This window comes from Bison bison, unplaced genomic scaffold (genome assembly GCF_000754665.1).
Source record: "Bison bison bison isolate TAMUID 2011002044 unplaced genomic scaffold, Bison_UMD1.0 scf7180017864098, whole genome shotgun sequence".
NCBI classification, from domain to species: domain Eukaryota; kingdom Metazoa; phylum Chordata; class Mammalia; order Artiodactyla; family Bovidae; genus Bison; species Bison bison.
The window spans coordinates 1480866-1488747 of NW_011494670.1; the positions used below are offsets into that span (position 1 = coordinate 1480866).

General features: G+C 36.7%; 1 pseudogene; it reads left to right on the plus strand.

Moving 5' to 3' along the window:
- Window positions 1–3962, plus strand: part of LOC104987570 — a 101301-nt pseudogene extending 97339 nt beyond the window's left edge.
- The last annotated feature ends 3920 nt before the right edge of the window (window positions 3963–7882 follow it).

A 7882-nucleotide genomic window follows, 5' to 3' on the forward strand; every position in this document is an offset into this window, starting at 1 on the left:
GTGTTCAAACGGAAACAAAAATGACATACTTTAAGGTTTTACTGTCATCTCAGCCAAGACCAAGCAGATATTCTCAAACTAGATAAGAGTGCTTATCGTAATACTGGACTAGCAACAGAGCCAGGAGGCATTTACTCATCTTTTATTTACTTAAACTCATACCCTGAATATCTTCTTTTTTTCTTCTACCTGTGTGAGTCGTTTTGATTTATTTTAAAGCTATTGTAAGGGTGTCCCTCATGGCTCAGATGGTGAGAGAACCTGCCTCCGATGTGGAAGACCTGGGTTCAATCCCTGGGTTGTGAAGATCCCCTAGAGAAGGAAAAGGCAACCTATTCTAGCATTCCTGCCTGGAGAATTCCCCCGAGAGAGGAGCCTGGAGGGCTACAGTACATGAGGTCGCAAGAGTCGGACACAACTTAGCGACTTTCACTTTCAAAGCTATTGTAGGATAGATAGGCATTTTACCTAATGGTTTTCATAACAAAACAAGCCATTGAAAATTTTAAATTATATAGGAGGTTTGTTTTCTGTATTTTCTCATATTTCTTTCAGTTCATATTTTAGGGAAATTGAGTTCACATGCTAGAAAAGTAGCTATCTCTTTCAAAAGTTTTCACAGTTTAACACATCACAATGGCTGCAAAATTTCTATCAAACCAGACCATCTTCATTCATATCTCTTTACAACAGTGTATTCTGTTTGTAATCTTGAACAACAGAGAAAGGAAAGTTGAAATGACAAATATATTAAAGAGACTTCAATAGATAATTCTGTGAACTCTTTTCCCTCCAGAGAGCTTGGCGAGCAGAGGGATGTTAGAATAAATTTGTATAAACATCTATAGAAAAGAATTCCTCATTTCAAGCAACCTATTTGGATTTATTCATTTGACAAGTGCTTTACTTGTATTCCATGGACATTAGAAAGAGAATGCGCAATACACTCTGTCTCTTGGTTCCATTTAGATTAACTTCATAAGGAAGCACTCTATTAGGTATGCAGTTCTGGACAATTGCTACTGGTGACATTGTAGCAACATATAACACTTAGCAATAATTTTCCCAATAGCTTATTTTGAAAGAAAAAAAAAAGAATCAGGTTTTATATGCTGTATAATTATAGTTAAATAAAAACAAATATCCAGAAATTATCAAGAGGATAATTACAACTATAATGACTACCTTGTTATTTTTCCCCTGTTTTTCTTTCTTTGCATCTTTATGTCTGATAAATTCACATTCTCTAATCTTTCCACATTCTTGTTTTCCTTCTATCTGCAATGTTTAACGCTTGCTGCGGGTGCTAGTTGCTTAGTCATGTCTGACTCTTTGCAACCCCATGGACTGTAGCCTGCCAGGTTTCTCTGTCCATGGGGATTTTCCAGGCAAGAATACTGGGGTGGGTTGCCACCCCCTCCTCCAGGGAATCTTCCCAACCCTGGGGTTGAACCCAGGTCTCCCGCATTGTGGGCAGATTCTTTACTGTCTGAGCCACCAGGGAAACCCAAGAATACTGAGTGGGTGGCCTATGCCTTCTCCAGGGGAACTGCCCGACCCAGGAATCGAATCAGGGTTTCCTGCATCGCAGGCAGATTGTTTACCAGCTGAGCTACCAGAGAAGCCTAATAGTTGCTAGGCACTTACAATGTTTTTAGGTAGAAAGAAAAATAAGAGGATAGAATGCTTTATATGTATAATTAATAAAACATAATAGTTACATAAATATTATTTAGCACATGTTTATAACCTTAAAATAAGTTATATTAGAAAGGAAATAAGGAGCTTCCCAGGTGGTGTTAGTGATAAAGAACCTGCCTGGAGGTAAGAGATGCACATTCAGTCCTTGGGTAGGGAAGATCCCCTGGAGGAAGGCAGGAAAACCCTCTCCAGTATTGTTGCCTGGAGAATCCCATGGACAGAGGAGCCTGGCAGGCTATACAGTCCATAGGGTCACCAAGATTCAAACACGACTGAAGAGACTTAGCACACATGCATGCAGAAAGGAAATAAAATTTCAAAGAGCAAAGAGAAAGAGGTGTTTTTGAACATAGTTATTGTGATAGAGTAGCTTCAGGAGCACAGATTCAATAAGTGGACTCAGTCAGGTTACAGAATATAGAACTAGAATTTGGGATGTAAGGAACAAAATTTATAACCTTTTGATAATATTGATCTTATCCACAGAAAGAAAGAGAGATAAAGATGAGGCATATAAGACAAAATAATATCAACACATTTTTAATACTGAACACAGTAAGATAGAGAAAGTAGAAAATATACAATTATAGAATAGACCAATTCCAATCTGTGCCAATCAGTGAGGAGCAGATATATGAGAAAGCCGAAGAAGAGTTAATAGAATTCAGAATTCCCATTCCACTCTAAGCTTTATTATCCAATCTGTCCATGGAAGGATTCTTTAGCACATGATTTTTGCTTATGAAAGAAATATACTTAGAATTTTCTGTTAAGCATTGTGAATTTAATACATGCATTTATTTCTATTCTGTCTAACACACACAGACACACACACACACACACACACACACACACAAGCAATTAAAAAGGAACAGATTCATCTGCCTCCTTAGCAGAATAGGCAGTGAATCAGTCTTATAAAAAAAAAAGGATAGACTCACAAAGCCAAAGAGAATTAGAACAATGTAGTGATGTTAACTACATTTTAGAACACTGGAAGCCAAATGGCCAGTTGTTACAAATTTAGGAGACCTGACAGGGAGATTCTTGTGTGTGAGGAGGAGGATTAACAACAAGGTGAACATGCTTGTAAATTACCAAGCATGATTTGCTACTTAAAAATTTAAGTCTAAACTATTAGCTGTGAGGATATAAAAGTATTTTCCAATATACATGCTCTCAAATAATTTCTCCCTCTATATAATCACCAGCAGCTGCTGGAGAATGTTCTAAATCAAAACAAGGGAGGAAATAAGAAAGGAGGGCTTCCCTGGTGGCTCAGTGGTAAAGAATTTCCCCTGCTAAAGCAGGAGACCTAGGTTCTATCCCTGGGTTGAGATACTTCCCTGGAGGAGGAAATGGCAACCCACTCCAGTATTCTTACCTGGAGAATCCCATGGATAGAGGAGCCTGGTGGGCTGCAGTCCATGGGGTCACAAAGGAGTCAGAAACAACTTAGCGACTGAACAAATAAGAAAGGAAAGTATGATATGTCTTCCAACTTTCTATCAGAGTTTCTAGTTTCAAACAACCAAAGAGAATTCTAGATGATTACCTAGATGAAGAGCATTATCTGAAAGATATGGGTCATTTGTAGACTCATTGGATGTGCTAGAAAAACAAGCCATACCACTGCACTGACCCCAAAGAAATGTGACATTTTTCATCTCTCAAGAAGTGGTGGAGGTGGGAGGGGGTGAGGGCTGGTAGAATGGAAGGTTCAGTTCAATGAACCCAAGATCGTGTACATCTAACAAAGTCTGTTGGTTAAATTGTACAGATTTCTGGCCAGAGGATCAACACCGCCTTCAATCAAGTTGTGCTGAAGAGACTTTTCAAGAGTCACACCAACTGGCAGTGCTCTGTCCTTTTCCCTGATGATCCAGAAGATGAAGCATCCTGGCCCCAGAAGACAAAACAGCTGTGGCAGCCGGGACTATAGTGGAGAACAATGTGCATATCCAGGAAATGCCCAAACTGAAGTTGTGGGCTGTGCATGAGCAGACATGTGTGGAACCACATCCTCAAGGCCAGGGGTAAGAGCCTCACCTTCAAGCAGCTGGCCCTGTTCTCGCCCAAGGGCTTCAGCATCATCCTGCTCTCTGGTCCTCACAAAAGCAGGCAGGTATACAGGCATTTCCTTAAGGCCCAGGGAGCAGCATGGCCACACCAAACCCTTTGTGGGACCAGAGGTTCCAGCGTGCCAAAGTCCAACCAGACAGATGCAGCTCCAAAAACTAACCCAAGATCCTGCCTTGTGATTAACGATTTTGGATGTAAGTAATAAAGAAAATGACACAAAATGAAAAAAAAAGTCACTGAAGCCTTTTGTTTTATTTTGTACACAAAATCACTGGGGATCAGTGGACACTTCAGAGATGACAACCTAGATACATATGGCTCCAGCCACTTGGTAGGAAGTGAGGTAAGAAAAAAAAACAATGGTTTCGGTGTATCACATGATTACAGATCTAGAGTTTCCAGCAGGATTCCAGATGGTCAAACTTCTATAGCAGCTCAAAAGAAGCAGTGAGAACAGCAATCGGAGAGGGCAGTTAACTACTAGAGTTCCTTTCAAGAATTGACTGGGGGCCTTGAGTTGCCCCTACCTATAAAAAGAACTGTTCCTTACAGTGTTATTTCTGAAACCAATGGAGAAGAGCACTCCCTGCCCCTTCCTTTATCCATCCTAAGCCAAGTTAAAGTTGGCCGTGGACACATTTGACTGAGACATCCTAGCTCACACATCTGCATCCCAGGTGAAAGGGTATCAGAGAAAATGAGAATCTAGCATTTTCAGCTTTGTTGTTATTTAGTCACTAAGTCATGTCCAACTCCTTTGTGACCCCATGGACTGTAACCCACCAGACTCCTCTGTCCATGGGATTCTCCAGGCAAGAATATTGGAGTGGGCTGCCATTTCCTATGCCAGGGAATCTTCCCAACCCAGGGAATATTTCCAACCCAGGGATAGAACGTCTCCTGCTCAGCAGGTGGATTCTTTATCACAGAGCCACCTGGGAAGCCCAGCATTTTCAGCTACTATACAGTAAGACATTCTTTACTTCCCTACAATGTCCATTAGAGAGAGAATTTTCCTAATTACATAAAAGGCTTCCGATGCTGGCCATACAAAACAGACAAGTGTTGTTTTGTTGTATTTTTATATTTTTCTATGATATCCATGAAATAGTGGAGAGAGGTGAAAGGAATTGTCCTAGAGAACAACATGGAATATGAGGACGATGGTTATTCACTGAACTTAGACAACAACCAGACAGACTGGAGTGGAAGACTTACGAATTAAAGTTCTGGGAGAGATTTCCTAAAATTAAATTAAAATTATTCCAAAAAATAGATTATTTGACAATTTTGACTTAGTGGAAAAATGGAACTGAGAAGTGTTAACCAATATGGAAAAGTTAGTCACAGATTGTAAGAAACACTAAATAACAATAATAATAATAATGGGAAATTAATTCCACAGATGAATACAAGCTGTGCAAGAAAAAAGTTTTAATACTGAGTGTGTGTGTGCTCAGTTTGGCTCTGAATTAAACAATATACACATAGCCATAATAACTACAAACTGAAGAAAGATTCAATTTGAATGCTAACAACTGGGTTCATTAGCTAGGAAAAGGAGATACACGTATCTGTAAGAGGAACATCAGGATGTGAGAGCAGTTTAACAGAGCTAAATTTTCAGTTTCTATAGTAGATAGCCAATATACAATATCTGAAATTTGGGAAGATATTCAAAATGAGTTATTTTAAAACCTAGCCAAATAAAAAAAATGACTAAAAAATTTTAAAGTGGCATCCACCGGGGAGTACAGAACTGTTGCTGGAAAGGATGGACAGGAGACTACAGTTTACATTTTATATACTACCTTTTGATTTTTAAATCATTTCCAAGATTTATTTTTACATAAGTCACAATCTGTAAATTAAAAATCTGTAGCTACAAAGAATTCACTACTTACTTCTAGTAGCATTAAAGTTGCATTATTTGAAAAACTATATGTCACAGTATAGCAAAAACTATGGAGATTTTTATATCTTTTGACTCAGTAATTCCAGTCATGACAATTTATCATGAGGAAACAATTCAATAAAGGGAAATGCTATTTATTATAGCATTATAGATTTGTGTATAAAAAATAACTGTAAAGGATTGATGATAAGCAAATATGTTAAAATCCACAAATTCAAACTATATTGAAAATATACTAATTATTTTAGATGATAATATTTAACTAATTCACTACTTAGAAAGTGGTAAATAAAGGGAAATAATCAAGTATCTAACATGTTTCTCCCATACAAAACAAGTGCTTAACAAAATACTTGACTAATAGCCTCAAAAGAGAGACAACCATATATTATGTGCCAGCTGATAAAAGATACAACCACACATTTAAAGTGTTTTTGCCAAAAGTAACAAGCTTCAATCAGATAAAGCCATACAAAAAATCTAGTTTTAAATAAATTGCAAGAATAAAAATTAATAGGAAAGGTAATCTAAGATTTAAAGATACTAAGAAGATACATCAAAATAAATACAATGTTTTGACTTTATTTGAATACTGATGTAAACAAACTCATTGTAAATAAACTATCATATAAATAGGAAAATTTGAACATGGACATGTTATCAGATAATCTTAATGGGTTATTTCTAATGCATTTTTAAGATAAGATAATACTGTAGGTATGTTTAAAAGGGAATCCTTACCTTTTAGCAATATATGCTGCTATATTTACAGCATATTCTTGGAATACATTTATAATATTCTTGGAATATTTTCTATGTAAAACAATTGAAATGAAATGTAGGATTTGTCCTTCACTTATAATATTAAAAATTAATTGCACAAACCAAGTATTTCAGATATTTCATCAAATATGAAATCCAATTAACAATTCAAACCAAGTGAAATTGTATTTCTCTCATTCTTTCCTCTTCCTTATTCATTGCTTTTCTCTCTTTTTTATACTTATTCATATTTCATCTTCTTTTTTTCATATTATTTACCTTCTTGCTCCCTATTTCTTTCTCAAATAAATTTACCTATAAAGAAATTTCATTGTGGAAGTGCATTATGGATGTCCAAGTTTAGTACCAAACTTCAGAAATTTGGGTCTGTTAGTAGCAAAATTCAAATTTAACAGTAAATGCAGTATGGTCTTTTTCATAGTTATCTCCTGGTATATGCATAAGACTTAATCACAATAGTAACACCAGAATTTTCACATGGTCCAACTGTTAAATAACTCAGCATAATAAATTTAGCTGTTTTCACATGAACCACTGATGCGCAAAAATAATTTCCTTCTAATCAGTAATAATGACTATATACCCAATGAGTCACCGCTACAGTTTAAGAAGAAGACTGTGCTAATGTGTGAATAATTATTGACCTGATTAAGTACCCAATCTTGCTCTCAGGGGGAAAAAAAAGTGCACATCATTTAACAATTCAGCTGTATATTTTCTGTGCGATAAAAGCAAGAGGTAATTTGGATAACTAACCCACCAGCTAAATTCCATGAGGCAGTTCCCAAATGTAGATGATTTTCATCTCCCTTAAACATTTCAGGAACCTACATTTTTCTCTGTTTTGTGTCCTTAATGTGCTGCCAACTATTTTCTTTTTTTTTCCCTAGAGGCAAAGGGAAAAAAGAATTAGAGAAAATGAAGTAGATGATAGGGTTTTATCTGTCTCTCAGTTGAGAGGGCTTGGAGTTCAGAGAAAAAGCTTTTACTAGTTAGTGCTAAGGAACATTCCTCCACAAGGCCACTTTTCAGTGCTATTAGAAAGGTAAGCCTTTTTTAGAAAGGAATGTACAGATTCCAGCTATTTAGCAAAAACCAAGTTGGAGTGTGATAAAGAGTTAGGAGCTGTTATTTGAAGGATTATAGTTGTCTCTCATCAAATTGTTACTTGTTTGTTTCCCTAAAATTATCTGCCATTAAGTACAAAGAAAGAGCAGTTTTGCTCTCCTGAAATGTCTTAACATTGTTAATCAGATCAGAGGTATAAAGCAGGAAAGAGGAATACAGTCTGGAAAAGATGCAAAGTTCTTCCTTTAGTGAAAGAGCATGTGAGATCTGAATGCTATGTTATTAACCACTGGGTAAATAGACTAGGTCAGAAAAGCTTTCTGAAAAATTAAA